The sequence below is a fragment of the Arachis ipaensis genome, chromosome B09 (assembly GCF_000816755.2).
Source record: "Arachis ipaensis cultivar K30076 chromosome B09, Araip1.1, whole genome shotgun sequence".
NCBI lineage: Eukaryota > Viridiplantae > Streptophyta > Magnoliopsida > Fabales > Fabaceae > Arachis > Arachis ipaensis.
Genome location: NC_029793.2, coordinates 121,446,973 through 121,461,836, shown reverse-complemented (window position 1 = coordinate 121,461,836; position 14,864 = coordinate 121,446,973).

Here is a 14,864-nt window from a genome sequence, read left to right as displayed (position 1 = left end):
TCAAATTAAATTAAATTAATATAGAATTTACTTTTTAAATTGTTGTAGACAAATAACAATATGATGAAATAACAATTAAATGAGCATCCGACAAATACGACGTTACGAAATAGTGTCGGATACAGCGCAACGGCCACACCATTAGAGCCACGAAATTGCCAAATCGTGACATTAAGGGCACGTCATAAAGATTCTAAATGCTAAAAAAACGGCAAATTCATAATGCAGGGATAAAAGAAGAGAGAACTCAGCAGGTAAACCCAAAATAAGATATACTATCAAAACGCTTAGCTAACTTAAGCACTGGAGTGTCTTGTAGGTTGCCCTCTACGCCTAGTTCTATACTCGCCCAAGTTAGGATTTTCGATCTTCTCACTTTCAATTTGTGACCTCAGTACAAACATTTGACGCTGTTTATGGAGATCGTACTTCGTTAGGAATCATGACCGAGCACAGAATTAACTCTACGATCAATCTCAAAACACCTTTAAAAGAACAACATCAAGAATATGGGTACAAAACTAATGTTACTCCTACACATGAAAAAGTTCCCCCAAATATGAGAACCGAGAAACGCCTCGCCATGTCGGAGCCCGCCATTTCGCAGGGTTAGGAGATGATTACCACTACACCATGCAAGACATGAATCATTGAGTACAGGAGCTAGAACGTCATCGTCTGGAATTGGAGCGAAGGTTGGCCAAACGCTCGCAATCTTGGCAATCTCGTTTCCAAAGTCGTCCAGTCAGGAGGCATGATGAACATAACCATGAGATTCCCGAGCAACAACAACAGGATCTTAATCGACGGGATTCATGCTCGCTGCAGCGTCAAAGGGTTGAAAGGAGGTCACCCTGACGTCACGCTGAACCTTAAGGATAAAAAAGGTGGGCAAGGCAAGAACTTCGATCTGTCCAATCTAAAAGATGATGGACTGACGAACAGTTTTTCTATCGGTAAAGAAATTCACAAATATAATCGCGTTGCAAGTATAGCTTCTAAACCAACAGAAAATCCTTTCGTACAAACGTTTGGTTGTCACAAGTAACAAACCCCTAAATAAATTGATAACCAAAATATTTAAACCTTGGGTCGTCTTCTCAAAAAATTGCAGGGAGGTGTTCTTATTATTGGTTATGAGTCTTTAAATCGGGGGTTTTTAAAATAAGGAACAGGTAATTTAAATGACAAGAAAAATAAATAAATAACTATAAAATAAGATTTTGGCAAGGTATGAAAATTCGGAAGTCCTATCCTAGTTATCCTTATCGATGGTGATGAGAATTGAGTTTTAATCCCACTTAGTTAACCTTTACTAAAACAAAGGAAAGTCAAGTGGACTAATTAGTCTGATCCTCAAGTCCTAGCCAATTCCTAAGAAAGGACTAGAGTTAGTGGAATCCAATTCAATTAGTAGAAATAACAATTAACAACCACGATAAGTTTGATAACTCAAGAGTCTCCAGTTAATCAATTAAAGCCAAGAATATAAAAAGCTAAATAAGAATCATAAATTTGAAATACCTCAATTTATATTAAATAAAGAAAATCCTAACATGAATGGTTCATAAGCCAATTTGGCAATCATAAGTAATTAACAAATAAAAGCATTAAAGTATCTAAAAGTAAAAGAGAAATATAAAGTAAAAGGAATATTGAACCTGAGAGGAAGTTGAAATCCTAAATCCTTTAAGAGGAATCCTAATCTTAAAACCTAAGAGAGAGAGGAGAGAACCTCTCCCTCTAAAAACTACATCTAAAACTAAAAATTATGAATTATGAGCTGATGATTATGAATGAATGAATTTTCCCACTTTATAGCCTCTAATATGTGTTTTCTGGGCCGAAAACAGGGTCAAAAACAGCCCAGAAATCGCTGGAGAAGAAATCTGCCACGCTGATTTTTGTTACTGCGATGCGTCCGCGTGGAGTGCGTATTCGCGTCGCCTAGCATCAGGGAAACTATGGTATATTATATATCAAATCAAAGCTCCGGACGTTATCTTTCCAACGCAACTGAAACCGCGTCGTTTGGACCTCTGTAGCTCAAGTTATGACCGTTTTAGTGCGAGAGGGTCAGGTTGACAGCTTTGCAGTTCCTTCAACTTCTTGTATTCCTTCCACTTTTGCATGCTTCCTTTCCATCCTCCAAGCCATTCCTGCCCTATAATCTCTGAAAATACTTAACACACATATCAAGGCATAGAATGGTAATAGGAAAGGATTAATAAATAGTGATTTAAAGGCCAAAGAAACATGTTTTCAATCATAGCACAAAATCAGGAAGGAAAATGTAAAACATGCGATTAGTATGAATAAGTGGGTAAAGAGTTGATAAAAACCATTCAATTGAGCACAAGATAAACCATAAAATAGTGGTTTATCAATCTCCCCACACTTAAACATTAGCATGTCCTCATGCTAAGCTCAAGAGAAGCTATAAAGGAGTGAAGAGGAATGGTAAAATGTATGAAATGCAATCCTATCTATATGAATACAACTAAATGTGAAATGCTTCTACCTATTTGGTTAAAAGCAAACAAGTTCTCCAAGACAAATACAAACCAATTTCCACTAATTCAAATCGTACAATAAAAAGCAAGTAAACTTGTAAGAAGATAGCTCATGAAAGCAGGGAACATAGAATCAAGCCTTGAACCCTCACTGGTAGTGTATATCACTCTAGTCTCTCAAGTGTATAGGGTAATTCACTTAACTCTTCTCTAATCCTACTTTCTAAACTTTGTTCTTCATCTAACCAATCAAGAAATATTTAGTATACCAATGCAAACATCATGAGGTCTTTTCAGGGTTGTAATGGGGTTGAGGTAAAGGTAAGGATATATGTATGGCCAAGTGAGCTTTATAAATTGAATCTTTAATTAACCTAAACTTTTACCTAACATACATATACTCTATATAACTTTAGAATCATGCCTAGCTACCCAAAAATCCTTCATTTTGCATTACCTACTCATGCATAAGATTTTTCTTTAATTTTATCACATATGCATTGATTTTTCATTAGCTTATCATTGGGGTAATTTTGTCCCCTTATTTATTTATTTATTGAATATTTTTTTTGGATTTTTTTAATTTTTTTATTTTTTTTAACTAAAACATAAAAACTGAAATATCATATCAATGCATATGGAATTTTTGATTTTCTATTTTACATGAGTAGATTCCCAAATTTCCCAATCTTCAAAATCAGCAACATGATACATTCCCTTTATTAACCCATGTTTCCACAGTTTTCCCACACTTAGTTGATACACAATCTCTATCTTAAGCTAACCAAAGATTCAATTGGGATAATTAATTGTTTTTCCACTTAAGATTAGTGATGTGGTAAAATATAGAATAAATGGGGTTAAAAGGCTCAAAGTGGCTAACAAGGGTGACATAAAATGGTAGGCTTATTTGGAATAAGTGAGCAAAAATAAGTAATGGCCTCAATCATATGCAAGCATATAAATACACTAAATAATGGACATATAGGCTGGAACAAAATCTAGATTGTAGTTATAGAGAAGAAAACACACAAGAATAAAAATTTATGGTTAATTAATGTAACCATATAAATAAGCTCAAAGTCTCACAGGTTGTGTGTTCTTTGGCTCAAAAACTATGTTCCAAATACAACTTCAAACAAATTTAACACAAAAAATTTTAATTAATTAAATATATATATATATATATATATATATATATATATATATTAAATTAGTGAAATACTATAAAATTTCTTGAAAAAGAAAATATTACTTCAACCAAGTAGAAACTAAATGCATAAAATCAAACAAATATGCAATCAAATATGCAAATACAACAATGAACAAACAAAGAAAATAGAGTATTGGTGTTGGAAAGAAGGTAACTAACCCCTGGAAGTCGGTATCGACCTCCCCACACTTAAAGATTGCACCATCCTCGGTGCATGCTAAGATGTGCAAGTGGATGGGGGTTGTGGTTCCTCAGCTGGGGCTCTTTTTGTTCTTTTCCTTGCCGGTAGTTTGGGAGTAGCTTTCTCTTTATCATTCTTGGTGGCCATCCTGAAAAGAGAAAAAGAAAGTAACTTTTAAAGTTAAGGGTTAGAGCAAGGAAGAGAGTGGGAAAGGTGGTAATCAATGCACAATAAAGAAGAATGACGTTAACACATGGTCATGACTACATGTGAAAAGTTCATCAATGGAAATATAGCAAGTGCATGTAATGACAATTAAATGCAAGATGTTTATTGGCATGCTGGCAAAGGCATGAGTAGCATAGATCAAGCATTCCATGTCCAAGTTAGATTACCAAGTCTTTCAAACTAACAACATGTTTGTAATAACAATTATATTTAATTAATAAAATATAAAAAAGGTTTTGTGAAAAGCAAGCATTTAGAGTAGTAGAATAAAAGAAATCTAAAAATAGTGCACAATGCCATACGGGCGTTTTCACAAACACATAGCATGCATGGTAAATAAGTATTGAATGTATTAAATTGAACATGCAAGCAACCCTTTAAAAAGTAATATATAATTGTCAAACAATTCCTTTAATAATCCACAAAAATATAGAAAATAATGACCCAAATAAATTTCTAACACCAATGAAAATAATGCAATGAATGAAAGTATGCAAATAAATTAAATGAAATAGAATGGAAGTGAAGAGGGATGAGAAGTTAAAGAGATAAAGTAAGAAAGAAAGAAGAAAGAAGAAAAGATAGAAGAAATTAGGATTGGGGAAGAAAAGATAAGATATTTGGCTGATCTGGATAAGCTGTGCGCCGCATGTGACGCGGACGCGTGGGCGACGCGGTCGCGTGGTGTGCGATAAGTTCAGGTGACGCGGACGCGTGGGGCACGCGGACGCGTGACTCGAGTTGTGATAGTGGCGCGAGAGCAGCCTCGCGTACGCACAACTTTCTGTTTAAATGCATTTTTGCCAAAAATCTAGGGTGACGCGATCGCGTGGATGACCATATTTGCAAAACGACGCGGACGCGTGGGGCACGCATTCGCGTGGTAAGGCTTGTGCTTCTAGCACCGTTCCAGCCCCATTCCAGCCTAACTTGCTGCCAAACACCCCTTTTTACGTCGATTTTTAGGGTCACGCATTCGCGTGGGTGACACGGACGCGGTCGCGTGGATCAATTTGTGCCAAAGGCATGCCTCCAGCCATGCTTTCGCGTGACTCTGTTTAATCTTGTTTTCTTCCCAACGCACATATGATGCGGATGCATCGGCGACGCTGTCGCATCGCGTGCCATTTTTTTATGCGAAATGCAGAATGCAGTATGCAGATGCTGATGCAGATGTTATGAATAATTCCAGATTCAATGAAATAAAATAAAACTTAAAAATAAACAAAACAAAATAAAATTAAAATTGAAAAAGGAACGATCATACCATGGTGGGTTGTCTCCCACCTAGCACTTTTAGTTAAAGTCCTTAAGTTGGACATTTGGGGAGTCCTTTGTTATGGTGGCTTGTGCTTGCGCTGATCCTTGAATCCCCACCAATGTTTGTAATTCCAATAGCCTCCGGGATCCCAGACTAGGCACAAAAAGCCTTCAAGTAGGTTAAATCAAGTGACAAAGTCCCAAGAGTATTGATTTCTAGAATGAATTCCAGGGTCCCAAACCTTGCTTTTGCACCCGTCTTCTTGTTGATCATTAGTATTCCAACCGGGTGGTAGGCAATATGAATTCTCACTAAAGCGGCCATTCGGCCAAACAACTTCCTAGACCCATTCAGTTGAGCTTTACACCAACCTTTGCATTTAAACTTTGAGTATGTAACCATATTGAACCTTGGTTGACAACTCCAACCACTAACCATCTTCCTCTTACTCTTAATGCCACAAAGAGCTCTAAGTTGACCATCCGTCTCCAGTAGCCCATATTCAAGTGGAATTAGAAAGTTAAGGGATATGAATTTTACCCACTTGAATTTGTGAAGGATGATGGCAACTTAGGTGTAGAGGTCTCCAGCAGCTTTGGCAAAGTGATATCAAGCTCCTCTCCCTTATGTTCTTTCTTGACAACTTCCACCTCCTTGTAAGCTTCTTCAATTTTAACCTCTTCCTCTTGGTATCTTTCTTCCAATTCAATATCCTCTTCACTGCTTTCCAAGGGCATGGGAGGTTGTGTTGCTTCTTCTTGAATCTCCATCTCTTGATCGACCTCTTCTAAGTACTTAACCATGACATGCTTTGGAGGTTGTACACCCTCCTCAACACTAAATTTCAGACTCCTTAGAAGGGGGCTCTATGATTGGGCTTTCCCATGGACGTTCCACATCTCCTAAGTCTTCGACCACTTCTTCCTCTTCAATGATTATGGCTTCCTCCAATTGTTCCAATACAAATTCATGCTGCTCACTGTCCACTAGAGTTTCTAGCTTCTCCTTCATGCTGCGCTCTTCAGTAGATTCTCCACATGAAGCCATGGGAGTTTCTTGAGTGTCTGAACGTTGAAAAGCTAATCGATTTATTAATTCGCCTAAGGCGGCTGTGAAATTTAGCACACTCTTATTCATCTCTTCTTGCCCTTGAAGAATAACACTAAGGGCGTTGTTATCCAATGGAGGTTGAGGTGGATAGGAGGGTTCATTATTTTGGAGAAAGGTTCATAATAGGAATGTGGTTCTTCTTGATAAGGATATGGAGATGGTGAATATTGAGGTGGTGGTTCTGGGTGTGGTTCATATGGTGGTTGGTGTGGTGGATAAGGATTAGGGTCATATGGAGGTGAATGGTTGTAGGTGGCTTGTGTGTATGGTGGTTCAAAGCTGTGTTGAGGAAGTGGTTTATAGGCGTATGATGGGGCTTGTCGGTAATTACAAGGGGGTCCACCATAACTATTGTCTCAACATGCATTGGTAAATGGTCATTGTCCATGGTAGTTTGGAAGGTGTTGTTGCGTAAAGGGTTGATCAGATCCTCGTGGCTCCATCCATCTCTGATTGTTCTGATCTTGATGCATGTTCCTGTTATAGCTTCTATTCCTTACAACAGCATTAGAACCAAACGCAAAGCGATGGGGGTGAGAACTCATAATAACAAATAAAAATTAAAAACGAAAATAAAAATAAATTTAAATTAAAAGATTATTGAAATTTAAATTTTGAATTTGAAAATTAAATTTTGAATTTTGAATTTTTAAATTTTGAATTTTGAATTTTTTTGAATTTTAAAATTTGAAATTTGAAATTTAAATATTAAAATTTGAAATTTGATTTTGAAATAAGATAAGGTTTTGAAAAAAGATATGATTTTTGAAAAAGATTTGAATTTTTGAAATTTTAAAACTAAGATAAGATAAGATAAAAATTTTAAAATAGAAATATAAAATTTTTTTATGGAAATTTCGAAAATTCAATTAAAATAAAGAGAAAAGATATTTTTGAATTAAATGAGGAAAGAGAAAAACAATAAAATGACACCAAACTTAAAAATTTTTAGATCAAAATGAAGAAAATAACTAAGAACAACTTGAAGGTCAAGATGAACACGAAGAACAAATTTTTGAAAATTTTTAATAACTAAATAAAAACCAATAACCTCTTAATTTATGAAAAAGCAAAAAAAAACAAAATAAACAAGCAAAAAGCAAATATTTACAATAACCAATAATAAGGCACACGTTTGTAATTCCCCGACAACGGCGCCATTTTGATGAACGATTTTTCTATCGGTAAAGAAATTCACAAATATAATCGCGTTGCAAGTATAGCTTCTAAACCAACAGAAAATCATTTTGTACAAGCGTTTGGTTGTCACAAGTAACAAACCCCTAAATAAATTGATAACCGAATTATTTAAACCTCGGGTCGTCTTTTCAATGAATTGCAGGGAGGTGTTCTTATTATTGGTTATGAGTCTTGTAAATTGGGGGTTTTTTAAATAAGGAGCAAGTAATTTAAATGACAAGAAAAATAAATAAATAACTATAATCTTGGTAAGGTATGAAAATTCGAAAGTCCTATCCTAGTTATCCTTATCGATGGTGATGAGAATTGAGTTTTAATCCCACTTAGTTAACCTTTACTAAAACAAAGGAAAGTCAAGTGGACTGATTAGTCTGATCCTCAAGTCCTAGCCAATTCCTAAGAAAGGACTAGAGTTAGTGGAATCCAATTCAATTAGCAGAAATAACAATTAAAAACCACGATAAGTTTGATAACTCGAGAGTCTCCAGTTAATCAATTAAAGCCAAGAATATAAAAAGCTAAATAAGAATCATAAATCTGAAATACCTCAATTTATATTAAATAAAGAAAATCCTAACATGAATGGTTCATAAGCCAATTTGGCAATCATAAGTAATTAACAAATAAAAGCATTAAAGTATCTGAAAGTAAAAGAGAAATATAAAGTAAAAGGAATATTGAACCTGAGAGGAAGTTAAAATCCTAAATCCTTTAAGAGGAATCCTAATCCTAAAACCTAAGAGAGAGGAGAGAACCTCTCCCTCTAAAAACTACATCTAAAACTAAAAATTATGAATTATGAGCTGATGATTATGAATGAATGGATTCCCACACTTTATAGCCTCTAATATGTGTTTTCTGGGCCGAAAACTGGGTCGAAAACAGCCCAGAAATCGCTGGAGAAGAAATCTGCCACGCTGATTTTTGTCACTGCGACGCGTCCGCGTGGAGCGCGCGTTCGCGTCGCCTAGCTTCAGAGAAACTATGGCATATTACATATTAAATTGAAGCCCCGGACGTTATCTTTCCAACGCAACTGGAACCGCATCGTTTGGACCTCTGTAGCTCAAGTTATGACTGTTTTAGTGCGAGAGGGTCAGGCTGACAGCTTTGCAGTTCCTTCAACTTCTTGTATTCCTTCCACTTTTGCATGCTTCCTTTCCATCCTCCAAGCCATTCCTGCCCTGTAATCTCTGAAAATACTTAATACACATATCAAGGCATCGAATGGTAATAGGAGAGGATTAATAATTAGCAATTTAAAGGCCAAAGAAACATGCTTTCAATCATAGCACAAAATCAGGAAGGAAAACGTAAAACATGCGATTAGTATGAATAAGTGGGTAAATAGTTGATAAAAACCACTCAATTGAGCACAAGATAAACCATAAAATAGTGGTTTATCATGGACTCCGCAAATGAGTCAAAGTCCTAAAAGGCATAGGAAAACTCGGGAACACGTGATAATGGGTCAAACCCCATTTGCTTCTCACGTTCTTCAAGTACGCTTGCCAAAGCACTTTGATAAGTCATCAACTTGAAGTACAACGGAAAGACGGATCTCCAAGAGCACATTGATGCTTTTGAGGCACGAATGAATCTAGAAGGTGGTGTAGGAGATGTGATCCGATGTAAAGCCTTTCTGGTAACCTTGTCATGTCCGTCTATGGCATGGTTTAACATGCTCCTTCTGGGTCTATCTTCTCATTTGCTGATGTCAAGGTTAAGTTCTTAGCCTATTTTTCCATGAGAAGGACCCAGGCTAAGCACCCAATCTCCTTGCTTAGATTAGAACAACAAATAGGGGAGAGCATCTAAGATTATTTAGATCACTTCAATAAAGCACTTTTGGAGGTAAACACGCGAACCCCAGAAGTTGTATGTTTATGCTTGATTGCCGGCTTGTTAGAAGGAGACTTCTGAAGACATTTGACTTCCAAGGATGAAAAATCTATGGAAAAAAATTCATCATATTGTCCTAGAATACATGCGAGATGAGGACATGACAAAAGTGGTTTCCACAAAAAGAAAGAACTCGGCTCTTTCACCTAACAATGTTGGAGGCACGGGATAGTCCTCAGCTCCAAAGCCATCAACTCCTCGAGTTAGGAAGTTCTTCACATATACGCCTTTCATTGCCTCACTCGCTGAGGCATACTAACAGGTCTCTCATAGAGGTATCCTCTCGAAGGCAAGACAGATTCGGCCTAGAGCCTCTTTGAATAAATCTCAGTATATTATCTATCATAAGTCCTACAGTCACAAGATTGAAGATTGCATTAATTTGAAGGATGCCTTAGAGCAAACAATCCAAGATGGTAAGCTACCTGAGTTTGTTCAACATGTAAGGTCGCCTAGACGGCATAACGATGACGAAGATCAGGAAGCTAGAAATTCTAGAAACACGAGACTCCCGAAGAACCCAGAAGAAACTTCTCAAGTCGTGGTTAATGTAGTTGTGGGAAGGAATGAATTTCCCAGATCCAACAATGCAATAAAAAAGGATGCTAAAGCCGCAAATTTGGAAGTTCTTAAGGTAACTAGCATTCCAGTGGTACAGTTCATGGCAGAGGATTTCCAGATTGTTGCATCCGAAAATGATGAGCCCTTGGTGGTTACTGCTAAATTAGATAATGTCATTGTGAAAAGAATTCTGATTAACACAGGTGCAAATTTAAACCTCCTTTTCAGGAACACTTTTGACATCTTGGGTTTAAAATATCAACATTTAGAGTCTCATCTCCCTGGAGTCGTCGGACTTGGAGATCATTATATTAAACCTGACGGAGCTGTCAACCTCCACTTTACTGTCGGAGAGGTGATAAACCACTATTTTGCAGTTTATTTTGTATTGAATTGAGTGGATTTTATCCATTATTCTCACACTTATTCATATAATTCGCATGTTTTACATTTTCCTTCCTGATTTTGTGCTATGATTAAAAACATGCTTCTTTGGCCTTAAATTTTCTAATTTTAATTCTCTCTTATTACCACTCGATGTCGTGATATGTTTGTTAAGTGTTTTCAGGGTTTACAGGGCAGGAATGGCTTAGAGGATGGAAAGGAAGCATGCCAAAGTGGATGGAGCACAAGAAATTGAGGTTTTGAGAATCTGGTAGTGACGCGCACGCGTGGACGACGCGTACGCGTGACTAAGCCAATGTCCAAATGACGCGCACGCGTGGCTGACGCCTACGCGTGGCCAGTGCTGAATTCAAGCGACGTGTACGCATGACAGAGCGTCATGTGCTGTATTAAACAGAAGACGTTGGAGACGATTTCTGGGCTGCTTTTGGCCCAGTTTCAAGCTCGAAAGTGAAGATTAGAGGCTGCAGAGTGGAGCTGGAAAGGGAAATCAATCATTCACTTTTCATTCAAACAAAATTTTAGGTTTAGATGTAGTTTTCTAAAGAGAGAGGCTCTCTCCTCTCTCTAGGTTTAGGGTTTCTTATTTTAATTTTTCCTTAGGTTCAGGTTCAATCTTCCTTTAATTGAGTTTTTGTCTTACTTTTATTTGTTTAAGCACTTTAGTTCATCATCTTCTCTTGTTAATTTCCCTTTTTCGTTATTTTTATGTTTATGAGCTCTTGTTACATTTGATTTCTATTAATGCAATTTATGTTTTCCATGTTCATTGTTACTCTCTTTAATTGTTAGTCATTGATGCTTGCAATTGGTTGTTTAGATTTAATATTTCTTGTTAATTTTTCATGCTTTTATTTTGTGCCTACCAAGTATTTGATAAAATTCTTGGTAGAATTTTAAATTAGATTTTTGTATTCTTATCTTGGATTGAGTAATTTGGAAACTCTTGAATTGTCAAAGTCTCTTGTTGGTTGGTGATTGAAAGTTGCTAGTTGGCTTGAGCTTCACTAACTCTAGTCTTTGATTAGGACTTGTGAACTCAAGTTGATTTACTCACTTGACTTTCCTTCAATTGTTAGAGGTTAACTAAGTGAGAGCAATTTGCAATTACCATCACAATTGACAATGATAATGAGGATAAGAATTCCGATTCTTAACCCTTGCTAGGACTTTTCTTATTTGTTAGGTATTTCCTTGTTATTTACATTCTTTGCTTATTAAACTCAAAACCCAAAAAGATACAATCTCATAACCAATAATAAATATACTTTCCTGCAATTCCTTGAGAGACGACCCGAGGTTTAAATACTTCGGTTAATTTTATTGGGTTTGCTTAAGTGACAAACAATCTAAACGTTGACCGAGGATAATTTGTTGGTTTAGAACTTTGCAACACGACATTTTTGTGAAAATCTTTACCGACAATTTTTTTTTTCGTCAAGAGGGCATCAATGTGCGAGTAGTACAAGGCCAATTTGTTGTCTTTCAAGATTTCACAGCTTATAATGTGATCTTAGGAAGGAAGACACTTAATAATTTGTGTGTGTTTATATCAACAAAATTTTTGTTATAAGCTTCTTGACCACAGAAGGCTAGGTCCCACTATCTAAGAAGATTGAGTATCTGTTGTTAAATGCAACAAGACTAGTCTAACACTCAGGGATAAAGCCAAGATTTCTACTAGGGTGTTTCTTGTTGATCTAGACTCCCGACTTTAGGAGAAACCGAGGCCAGAACATGATGGAATATGGAGAAATTCCATATTAGTGACGTTGTAGAAAAGTATACCATGATCAATAAAGAACTACCTTACCCCTTGAAGTTGGAACTTTAAATTTTTTTAGAGCTAACATAGATTTATTTTCTTGGGAACCTTCCGATATGCTCGGAATTGATCCCGCATTCATGTCCCATCAACTTGCCATAAATCTTGAATTTAAGTCAGTTGCATAGTGATGTTGAAAGATGCCGCCTGATCGAGCTACCAAAGTTAAAAAACAAGTTTAAGGGTTATTGGATGCCGGATTTATTCGAAAATTAACTTATTCAACATGGTTGTCTAATGTGGTCTTGGTGAAAAAGTCTAATAGAAAATAGCGAATATGTGTAGACTACATAGATTCAAACAAAGCTTACCCAAAAGACTGTTTTCCTTTACCTAATATTGATAACATGATTGATTCATCATCGGGATATCGAATTTTGAGTTTCTTGGATGCCTATAGTGGGTATAATCAAATTCCGATGCACAAAGATGACGAAGATAAGACAGCCTTTATCACCTGTGAAGGGATTTACTGTTATACTGTAATGTCCTTTGGTTTAAAAAATGTAGGAGCCACTTATCAAAGGTTGATGGTTAAAGTCCTCAAGAGTCAGATTGAAAAGAATATGGAGGTCTATATCGATGATATGTTGATAAAAACTAAAAACAATTCTGATTTAATTGCTAACTTATAGGAGATTTTTAGTTGCCTCCGACTTCATCAGATGAGACTAAACCTAGCAAAGTGTGTATTTGGAGTATGGAGAGGTAAGTTCTTAGACTTTATGATCACTCAAAGGGGTATAGAAGTTAACCCTAAAAAATGCCAAGCTATTTTAAACATGTCGAGTCCTTGGAACTTGATGTGAGGACTATCGTTGGTCTAGAATTTCATCAATAGAGAATCATGTCATAGTATAGTCTTAAACCAACAAATAATCCTCTTGGTCAAATTTTGATACGGTTGTCACAAAGTCAACCCCAAGAAAAAGTAACCGAGAGTATTGGTCTCGGTTCGTCCTCAAGAGAATGGGCAAACATGTGCATCAATATTGGTTAGAATTCTGAGGTTGTGAGTCATAAACAAGAATTTAAACTACTAAAGCTTAGCATGCAAGAAGTTTAAAGTGCAAGAAAATAAATCAAAGCAATTAAAGCAAGGTATAAGTAAATGCAATCAAACAAGACAACATATGAAGCTACTTCTATTCTAAGACTAAGTAAACAACTAAACTAACTATAACAAGAATAAAACAATTGTGATTTTTGGGTTTCAAATATGAATTATAAAAAGGGACTATTGGCTAGGCATAGGAATTGGGATCACCATCCTTGTCTAATAACCATATCTTGACAATTATGAGGAACCAAGCCCTTTAAGTCTACTTCTACAAGTGAAGTATGTCAAATGGTTTGGTCAATTTCAACTCATAAGTCCTAATCCATCTACTAATGGGCTTAGTAGTAGATTAGTGTCAATGGGTATCAACTTGACCACTAAGGATTCTCAAATCACCAATTCAATTAGACCCAATGACTCAAGGTCACCCAATTTCTTTAGCCTAGACCAAGAGTATAGAAAACTACTCCATAATCAAAGGAAACATTTCATCAAACACATGGTTTGCACTAACTAAAGACATATTTAGATTACAAAATTAATTGGAAATTACAAGTACCCACTAACAATTATCAATAGAAAATAACTCAAATAACACTAGCAATCATAGAAAACATCAATGCACTAAGAGAAATTCAAAATTAACAAGGTTCATAAAATGAGAAGAAAAAGGGAAAATAACAAGAAAATACAATTCCAACACAAGATCTAAACAAAATTATAACTAGAGAATTCAAATTAAGTAATTGAAACTAGAATTAACAAGACCCAATTCAGAAATTCAACAAAGGAAGATAAAAATAAACTAAATCTAGAGAGAAGTAACAATTTCTCTCTCTAGAAAAACAAGAATAAAAAACTAGCTAAAATTATGTGTATGGTGTGTATGAGTGAATCTCCCTTTTTCCCTTGGTTCCTTGGGTTTTTCCATGCATAATTGAGCTCAGATTAGGCCTGGAGCCTTGCAGAAATCGCCAGTCATGATTTCATTAATGAGTCACGTGCTGGGCGCCATGCGTGTGCGTCGATCACGCGTGCGCGTCGTATGAACTCCGTCGGTGGGATTTCGCACCACCACGCGAGTGCGTCAGCTTATGCGCGCCAGTCTCAGCTACACGCGGCCATGCGTGCGCATCGCCACCAATTTTCCAAAGCTTTATTCTTCATGTCCCTTCCACTTGTGCATGCTTCCTTTCCATCTTCTAAGCCATCCTTGCCCTATAGATCCTAGATCCACTTAACAAACACATTACGACATCAAATGGTAATAGAAAAGGATTAAAATTTGGCATTTTTAGCATTAAAGAAGCATGTTTTAAACCATGAAGCATAATTAGGAAGGAAACACAAAACATGCAATTTATGTGAATAAGTATGAAAAATATTGATAAAACCCTCCAAATTC